The sequence below is a fragment of the Zeus faber genome, assembly GCF_960531495.2.
Source record: "Zeus faber genome assembly, chromosome: 5".
Classification (NCBI taxonomy): Eukaryota; Metazoa; Chordata; class Actinopteri; order Zeiformes; family Zeidae; genus Zeus; species Zeus faber.
The window spans coordinates 29,467,426-29,478,112 of NC_137192.1; positions in this window are offsets into that span (position 1 = coordinate 29,467,426).

The following is a 10,687-nucleotide window of genomic DNA, read 5'->3' on the forward strand; positions in this document are numbered from 1 at the left end:
TTTCTGCTGATCACTTATTGAAATCCCAACTGGTTATCTTAAGCCAGATTTGTACAGTAAGCAAAGCCAAATATTACACATAAAATATCAAATAAATCATATACGGTTCCGCCCTCAACTTCCTATTGTAAACCAGGAAATCCATCTATATTTTAGCCGTGCTCAGCAGCGCGGCAGACCATGAAGGCAAAAACATCCTGGCTCTGCAGGGCAGGGGCTGTTACTGCTGTTACCTCGGCTAGGACCGACACACGCATAGACACACGCACGCACGCACGCACGCACGCACGCACGCACGCACGCACGCACGCACGCACGCACGCACGCACACACACACACACACACACACACAAGTCGTCTATAAGGACAGTGGGCTGGGTGAAGATCAAGCCTACGGTTAGACCCGTTAAAAGGAACGTTCAGCTGATGACGGTCTGTTAACATCTCTCTCATGTCCTCCTCCAGGAGGACAGGGCACCGCTGGGCGGGAGGAGGGAGGGGAGCAGCGACTGACGAGACGACGTGTACCTAAAAGTTCTGTCATTTAGGGCGGCGAGATAAAACTGACATTCGCGCATACCACTCTTCAATCACTGGTACAAGTTTAACGTGCGGTTACAGGACTCGCGTGGACATCGAAGCCAAATGGAGAAATTGCATTCTGTAACCGGGTGACAGCAGGTGGGGTTTCAGCGCGGCGAGAGAAACTGGATGCAAGCCTCAAATTACTTTAATATTGAACCACGTCAACACATCGAGCCCCTGCTCCAACATGCCCTATTAAACATCTTTTGCCGGGTCCAAATCCTATTCTCATCCCCCCCAACGGTATGAGGAATCCCCGGCAATCCATTTCACCATGTCTAATGAAAACAACCTTGGTTTTCAATGAATGACATTAGGCCGTGGCAGCTGGAACAGGGAAGAGGCCACGGAAGAAAAGGAAAATAATATATTCTCTGCAGACAGACAGGCAGGCAGGCAGACAGGCAGTCATTAGAGGCACTTGCAGTGTGTTGTATTGTCATTGCCCACTGAACCCCTCCGCACGGCTTCAGGCTTGTTCTACTGACGTAACCCCGGCAGTGGCTCTGGCAGTTCAATAACAGGTTACACCTCCCAGACCAGCTCTTTAGCCGCCCTGGATGCATCCAAGACAATGCGGCTCTGAGGGACTGAGGCGGACCGTCTCCCGTGCGACGTCAGTGGGCGGTGCTGTGGCCGAAGCGTAGCGGGCCCCGGGGGTTTGTCAGGGCAACGGCTTTGTGAGAACTGTACGTAAGGGTTCAACATGGAGACACAATTTACCACCTTACGCTTTGCTTAACAGGTTAAACTATGTGCTGCTGCCTGATGGTTTTTATGACCCCTCTAATCCACGAAGCACCGCGCTGAAGGGCCTTACACAGACACAGTCATTCCCTGAGCCGTGGTGAAAAAGACACTACATAACGCCTCTGGTCCTTAATTACCTCAGCGAGAGGCTTCTAAAGAGCGCTGCAGGAATGAGCACTAAAACCCGGAAATGGGTTTGTATTTCTGCACTTCCCGTTCCCTCGTCTCCAAGTCAAAGGGTTTTTTGAATGGGTTTTTGGTTCGATGCCTGGAACAAGGTCTGTGGTTAACACGAGCTGAGGAGATTTTCACGTTTTGTTCCTCGACATAAAATACCTCAATACGTAAATACCCCACTCGTGAATTTTGAAGCTTTTACGTCAAGTGGCTAAATGAGACTACAGAGGCTGTCGGGGACATTAAACGTCATCACGCCCAACACGGAAAGTCATCTAGTCACTAGTCGGCCTTTACAACCTCTAGTCCTGTTTAAACTCGGGCTCTTGCAAACCATTCTAACTCAAACTTTCCAACGGGTAGATTTATATAATACATTAGGGGTGTCACGATTCTCCAAATCCATGATTAAATTCGATTTTCGATTTAAACATGTATTTTTTTAGTACTGATGGATATGCCATTGTTAGACTATTGAGTCTTAAGTTGTAAAGAAAAACACTTTTATTTAAATAATAACAATTGTAAATAATAACAAAAATATGAGAATATGTAAACAACGCACCTAAACTGCATTCATGAAGAGCTTTATCAAAACAAGACATTAGAATAATAAACAATAAGTTACTCATGACACTACTTTTAAGTTACACACCAAAATAAGAGCAGAAAAACTGATGCTATTTTAGCCAGAGGGGAGCGCTGGTGGTGAAAGGCAAACTAGTACCTGTGTCTTGACTTCTACCAAAACACGATGGGCTCGGTCGTCATCTCTCGTTTTATGCATCTGTGCGTCCGCCATATTGGAGCGGTGGAGATCCGCTGGTGGGCGGGTGAGGTGTGGACCCTCCGCGGAGCCGACCGCAGCCCGCCCAACTCTGAACCAGATTTCACGCACGTGGGTTCGGGGGCCGGGCGAGCCGCAGTGGACACGCCCCAGCGCACACTGCATTTGTTTGACCGCCCCAATATGGCGACCATGTGGGGCAATATTACCCACAAAAATACGGGGAGAATCGCAAATATGCTTTTGATTTCGAAGTTCGAAATCAAACGCTCATTTAGATCGATTTCCGATTTGGAATCAGAATCGTAATACCCCTAATATATATATATATATATACACATATAGCCTTAGCTTTTTACTTCTGGCGATTGCATTTACACTTTAAAAATCATAAAAGTGGTGTTCATCAAGATTATCTTGCTGAGCAAAACGTGTCAGTATCATAAATTTGTGTTTGCCACAGAGCTCATTTTCAGCCATGATCCAAAATCCATTGGCTTTTTGTCGAGGGAACCAGGTCGATGCTGCCTTCCAGGTTGGCCTCCAACAATACCTCATCCCTGCACCACTCTGTTAAGGAGCTAAGCTACCAAATGTTTATTGCCCTCCGCTGTCTTAGTAGTAGGCTGAAACTCGCGAGGCACTATGTCATGGAGGCCCTGCTAAACCCCTATGGGGGAGATTAATTTATATATAACTGAATAGGTCACTTTCAATTAGAGGCTGCTGAGACCCATAGCTTTAGCAATGATGCTATTACCGCTGTCTGGTTGTTGGCCAGCGCTACAACCTGGTTATGGCAGTGATTCTCACTCCAACACCCTCTCCATTGACTTGGGGGCGGCTGTTGCCAGCAAAGCGTCATGGCTCATTCCCCGCTCTGCCACGATATCACTGGCGTCGAACAACAGTGTCACTCAGACGCGAGGAGTTGCCGACCGCGGCCTGACAGTTTTCCACGGCGGCGGCAGAACTGGAGACCGGCACAGAGAGTAACGAGGAGTAGATGGCCCCAATGGAGCCAAACGTGTCCCCGAAGCCGACCGGCCAGAGGTCTCGGACTCACGGGTCAGGCAGGATAGACGCTCGTCAGCGGGGACGCTCCAGGGGGAGGGACGGAATTGGATTTTTCCAGCTCCAAAGAAGATGGATGGGTAGGATGGCGGCCACGGCACCTCTGCAGCGAGTGCCGCTGCTGTACGATACCTCGGGGAGGACGGCGGGTGGAAAGGCCAACGCGTCACCGTCGTCCAACAACAACGAGCTGGGACAGGCGCAGTGGAAAGTAGGGCAAGAACAGAGCGGCCTACTGTAAAAGCCCCCATTACGCTCAGAGACACTCAAGGAACACTTTGGGAGCGTATTGCTCCGCACTCCGTCCAGCTTGAGAAACCACTTCTGTTTATGTGTTTAACCATTTATGTGATCATATGCTTGGATATATATATACATACATATATATATATATATATATATATACACATACACGGTTTTGCACGGATGTGTTGTTGTCAACATTACTTTTAACTTGAGCAGCTTTTTAACTTGAGACTGGTCAACAAGGCTATTGTCTTGAAATATCTACAATAAAGTACATTTTTATTATTGCCATGGCTATAACACCCAACAAGAAACACTCAAATGCAAATAGTAACAACCTAACCTGCACAAACGTTCATATTAACTAGGGATGCAACGGTACACCGTATGTTATGGAACCGTTCGGTACGCCCTCTACGGTTCAATACGCACACGTGAACCGCGGTGTTGCGGTATCACTGTAGAAGTCCACTGGACGTGTTGGCGCAGCGTACGGGCGGGGTGCGGCGTGCGGCGTGCACTAAGTGCTGCTTCCCATTGAATCCAATCGCAGCATTTCTCTATTTTTGAGAGGTTTATTTTTGTATTTTCTTTCAACGTGCGTGCAGCTACATTTTCCCTTCCATGTAAGAGATAGCCTATGCTCCTCCCTTGCCGGGAGGTGCCCTGAATGAAGAGGAGCGCACCCACTGTCACGTCAGGTTCACAAAGAGAAGTCACACACGCACTGGTCTGACTGCTAGCTTTTATTTTACTATTATTATTTATGCGGGAAAAATACTGTTTATACCTGTTCTACATAAAAATAACTAACTATGGTACTGGTATTATTTACTTTTTTATTGTGAAACATTTTAAAAATATTATATATATATATATATATATATATATATATATATATATATATATATATATATATATATATATATATATATATATATATAATTAACGGAAATTAATATTTGAATTATCCACTATCCTGGACACCTCCCCTTCTGTCAGATCAACTTATGAAACTATAACAACCCACCATGAACTTGAACCCCCATCTCCCCACAGTCATACACAGAGCGTTACACTAGTCATCTATGGCAGACTACTATAGAACATTTTTTACACCATTTTTAAAGTATTTCTTAAATATAAAGATATCGAAACCGTACCGTTACCGAACCGTGACCCCACTGTACTGTTGCATCCCTAGTTTTAACCATGAAGACAATCACTGGTTTCAGGGCATGGTTTGTATACCTTTCCGTACTCTAGGGCAGTGATTCACAACCTTTTTCATATCAAGGACCATTGCGGGTGGGGGTTGCTGGGGACCCCCTGGCACTCCTTGAAGGAGTTTTATAATTGATTAAACATTAAAAGTGACAAGGTCTGTGAAATTCCACTTGTTTCCATAAACAGCGTAATCCAATTATCCTCATTGTTCCTGTGAAAGACGATAAGGATGCTGCCGAAAATAGACACCTAAGGAAGAAGTACTTCAGCGGAAGAACTTTGGGGCAAAAGGGTAGAAGGACGGATTTAGCATCAACAGAAAACACTCTGGATGTGCTTTGCCCCGGCATAACAGCCTCTAAGTGATCCTGGCACGTCGGGCCAATCTGCCGCGTTTCTTCGCAGCAGCAACAACATGGGCACATCGCACACGGGTTTGGAACAGACATCTGGACCGGCCTATAAGTGCTGGCAAAAACATCTGCCGCGGCGGTGCGGCAATAAAGCCGCGAGCGCACCACTGCGCAGGTGTTCCTCTGACATTATGTAATTACCCCACATCGGAAAATTGACATAATCACTTCATTTGTTTCCGCTGTTGCTCTGAAAAAGATAAACGAGCCGGGCACGCCGCTGTAACACGGGACAACTGGAGTTATGCAGCTGCAGAGCGGCTTATCGCCGACGACCAAATGAAAGGGAACGTATATAAATTAAAAGGATGAGCTTTAATAATGGGGTTCGGTAATTGATTGCTGCAGTACAGCGCGCGGGCGGACTCAAAGGGAGAACAACCGCGCAAAGTGACACAACTATTTTTTCCATATGGTGACGGTACCTTCGACATACGGAGGAGGCTTCCTCAATCTCTTTATTTTACCTCCGGCAAATGACGCGAGACGCGAGGCAATCGCACCTTGGTGTGTACCTCTCTTTCTCTGAGTTTCATCAGCGCCATGTGGCGTTTGGGGCCCTGTCTATTCAGATAAGGCTTGGATCCCAAACTTCAATACCAGCTGGTTCAGAGGCGACTTTCCTTATCATATACACCAGCCCTAGATTTTATAATGAGGATATTGTAATACCAAATCTCCAGGTCTCGAAATGCCTCCACAAAATGCCCCACTGGATCAAAAAAGAAGGAACCTATGCATTTTGATGACAATGTCCCCTGTTTCTCTTCCTGAAATGGACACACAAGGGATATGTGGTAGTCCTTCGCGTAAAAGCACGGCTTTCTCTGAGCCCATTTCCCTCCACGACACGAAACAATTCATTCAAACCGGTCCCTTTCAGGATCTCACTCTATTTGTAAATCAACCCTTTATTTGCAGGAGCTTGAGTCTACAATGAGTAATACACAATGTGTTCCATACAGATTGTACATCAGGCATTGAAACCGACATAATATGCCAGATCTGAGAAAATGCTGTGGAATATGACAGTGAAATCAGGTAATACAATCAAGTCAATCCCCGTTCTGACATTTGTGCCAAGATTGCATGGTCTGAATTACACTTTTATCAGCTGGTAAACAATATGAGTATCTGTACCCAAATGTACAATGCAACATAAAGAATAATTGGGGAAACATGAGACTAGATACAGACGATGTTCCCTGAGGAATGTTATGTCTTTAGAGCGCATGGTTGTGTAAAGCCGTGGTGCTGAACTGGGCTCTCTCAGGGGTTTGTTCCTCCGTGGAAGACGTTTTAAAATACTTTATCCTGATCGGCTTCAAGATCCCTTGACTGTCCCCAACAACATTTTATGACCCACCGGGCCAATAAAATGTGTCCAAAATAAAACGGAAAGTCATCTTAAAAACATTTTTTCCGTCTAGCTGAAAAATGTGTCTTGGCAAAAGAATTTCTGCCGTACCTCCATCTTCGACAAAATACGACCAGCGTGGCCTTTTGAATCCCGACAGGCAAATTTAAAATATATAAATATTAAACAGTGTAAAAGTCTGTGCAAAATATCATCTAATCTGTCGAGCACAGCCTGTACCCTTTGGAATATTTTTGAACTCTTTCCTTCCCTGGTCGAGGAAACTCTTAAAGATTGCCCCAGATCTCCTGTGCCGCAGCTGTACCGCTGTCCCAGGGGGGCGCCTCAAAACGGCAACAACATGTTTCCGCGACGCCCGCCTCATTTGCATTCCCAGTCATCAGCGCCGGGACGCGCCTCGCGTTCTTGCCCTCCCACCAGCGAGGAGGGTGAGCAAAACAGGGAACGCGACGCGTTCGTTCGACTCGGCCTTTTTGACGCTTTGAAACCGCGGCAGCGCGCTCAGAGAGCCCAGGTATGTTCTCTCTGCCGAGGCTGCGGCGGTAATTGAAAACGCCGCCGTCCGTGGGTCAATGGATAATGCAGTTCTTCCTCCCAAAAGTAATACTGCGATCCATTTTTGTTAGGTATACAGTTTTAAACGGCGCATTATGAGTGTAAAGGCGCACGTTAAACGTACACGCAAGAGAGACAGTACAAAGCAACGGCGTGGACAAAGAGCGCAACGCCGCCGCTTTCTATGGATGTAGAAAGCCTTGTTCAGTGATTGTCATCATGCCGTCGCAGGTGCAGCTCAAAATGTATAGAGCGGACAAAAAATGCGACAAAATCAAGTGGAATCGTTGAAAAGGCTCTAATCAACACCCCCCGCTTCAGACACAATGAGTATTAAATGTATGTTGTTGGCGAATAATTCCCAGCATTGTTATATTGTGATGCCATGTTCAAACTGTACGATAATTACATTATAATACGAATGTATTTGTGCGTTTATTGACTATATTTCTGACGTAAGAGGCAACTGAAAAGAGAGTCGGAGGAGGACGGGGGTTCCCTACCCCATCTCCAAGGCTCTTTCAGTTGGTTCTTTGTCTTTTTCTAAAGCAAAGCCAAATAACCTTAAAGAAAGAGTTCTGCTTTTTTAAGCTGTTCTCCGTACTATGAGGCTCCATCCCGCCATCAGGATTCAAAACAAGGGACAAATTTAATGAAATTAATGGGGGACAAATCCACAACTACATTCAGTGTAAGAGCTCATTCCATGCAAACTGGATTATGTTAAAAAAAAGCAACATTCCCTGTTTGCTGGTGCTATTTTCCTTGCTGTGCCAGATTTTTGTTACCGGCGTTACACCCAAATGGGTGACCCGCCCTATTATCTGACATTGAAGAACAGTTACGAAAGAGAGAACACTAGAGATTACCTCGATTCCTCTCATACTGTATCCGGACAAAAGCCTGGTGTTGAGATGTGCAGCTCTTTGACAGAAACCGGCATACAACCATTTTCGACGAAAAATGTGTTCAAAATATTTGTTTTTAAATACAGTAAAGTATGTAAATAACTTCCTATATTTGTGCACACTAATCTTTAAGATGAAGTAAACACACAGGAAAAATTGTGTAAAAGTGTCAAAACACTAAATTTGGCAGGTCACCCATTTATGTGTAACACTAATGAAAATAGCGTCAGCAAACATTGAATTCATACAATAAAACTGAATGTAATTATTTAAAATAACTCGTCGAATAAGCAAACCAGACTGCTGCGGCATCATGTGTTGGCATCATCTTAGCTCTTACTGAGAGGTGGAGTGAGTTTTTTCACTGAATGCACATTATAGTTTTGTGCTCCGTTACTTGCTCCTTGATGTAAGTGTGGAGCCGTGCATGCTGCATGGAGATAAAGCTGGAACCTACCGACCAACCTGGTCTCATTTACACAATGTTTTTCTTTAAACAAGGTTGATATCATACAGACTTGCGGCTTCTACAGGAGTAAAAAGTAATTATTATATAGAGTGAAATATGTATGCAATTATTTACAAACGTTTCAAACCCTATTGTTTACCCTGATGCTAGAAACTACAAAAACTACAATTCTGCGTCATTTTGTCATGTATCTTGATGCAATTTCCTCATAGGTAAAGTAGTTCTATTATAATAAACCTATTATAAAGGAATTATAAAGGAAAAGAAGGTATGGGTGAAAAACCATGCATGTGTTACCAGGGGTTACTATTTTACCCATGAGGCAATTGCATCAAGACGCTTAACAAAATGGCGCAGAATTGTAGTTTTGGCAGTTTCTAGGATTTGGGTTAACGTTGTGGTTTCAAATGTTTGTAAATAAATGTGTAACTAACCTAACAGCAAGGTCTCTGATTGGTGGAGCTCGATGTGATGGAACTTTTGAAGACATGGGTGAAAAACAACATGGGTATCAATATAGTCAGAACAAAATTAGATTTTAAACCCATGCAGTTAAAATTTTAATACATCCATGCCCCCCCACCGTGGTGTCGTTTGGTCAGGTTAGTTTAAGCAGTTTTATTGTATGTATCTCTGCCCCCCTCCTGCCCCATGCCCCCCACCATCTAAAGTCGAATAAAATCTCCCCATTCAAGTGAATTGGCTTACATCTCGTTATGTGTTGCCCGGCAATCGTGCTCCGGGAAACCCTTCAATATAAACATACGTATTTGTGACTATGAGCAGCAGGAAAAAGCGTGAGACCGGGTTGTACCGACGTGCTACATGAGGGGCGAGTATAAAACAGGGATCGACGTCAAAAATCCAAACTATTCCCTTAATATGAAAAGGATGCCGGCCTGACACGGGCACATCTAACGTGGCCACCCCTGGTTGTTGTCAGGGACACTTATCGCTGAGAGAGCACGCCAGCCCCGGTTAGACGAGCCATTTAGATTGTCAGGCCGCTGTATAATGTGCATCGTTTTTCACAGGTGATTCATCACCAGACGTTTGTTGCCGGATGTGTTGGGCAGATGTGGCTGTGGATGACTGAACCGTCTCAAAGGGGAAAGTGAGAGGGGGAAGGGGCGGCACATTCCACCGTGTCCGGCGGAAGACGCAACCTCCTCCCGGGAGTGAGGAGGCACGGCACGTCAAGTCAAACGCACTGTCGGGGTTAATGAGGTGGTCGCTTGATCTCATTTAATATGAGAATGTGGTTCTAACGATATAATATATACGGTCATTTAGAAAGCTGATTATTTCTAATATCCCGCCGCCTGGCCCGGGTCACCGGGATCAAGGCGGTTAGGTAGGAGTTATATCGTCACGACTCATTTATGTTATTTGAACTTCTGTGCGACAGTTCAGTTGAGTTCATTCCAAAGACTGCGCGCGAGGAGTCTTCATTTCCCCCTTCCGTCGACACCTGAAACCCCATTTAAAATGCTAAGTAGAACTGAAGGCGTCAGACGTTACCACAGAGGCTCTGTTGGGCCCCTTCAACGTGAAACGGCGGCGGCGGCGTCGCTTTGGAGAACGCTGGGGAATTTGTCGAAAATACAGACACCATTTGTCGCTGCCGAGTTCAAGCTCGTCTCCGCGCCCCCGACTGGCACGCTGCCTGCTTGTTGTCCGACCCCCTCCCCCGCCCTCCTCTCGTTCCCGCCGTTCAACACCGTGACCCCGCCTGCTCCCCATTTCCACCGGTTCCCCGTTCCGCCGTGCCTTTCACGTCTCCACCCCCTCCACCCCCTCCTCCACTCTCCTCCTCCGCCCTCCGCCCTCCTCCTCGATCTGCGTGGCTTCAAAAGACGCCCCGGAGGCTTAAGCACTCTGACATTATTACACAAGCCGCTCTCACTCCAACCCAGTCCCGAGCCAATGAGCGGCTTACTACGCCGCCACGCAGACAGAAAGCAGCGCCACGGCAGCAGCGGTGACGGCGTCTTTTCACCTTTTTTTTTCTTTTATTATTTGGAAACGGAGAGACATCGCCGGCTGAAAGAAAAAAAAATAATACCTAAGCTCCATCGCGCGCCTGTTTCTCAGCGTCGTGACTCATCGCTCGCTGTA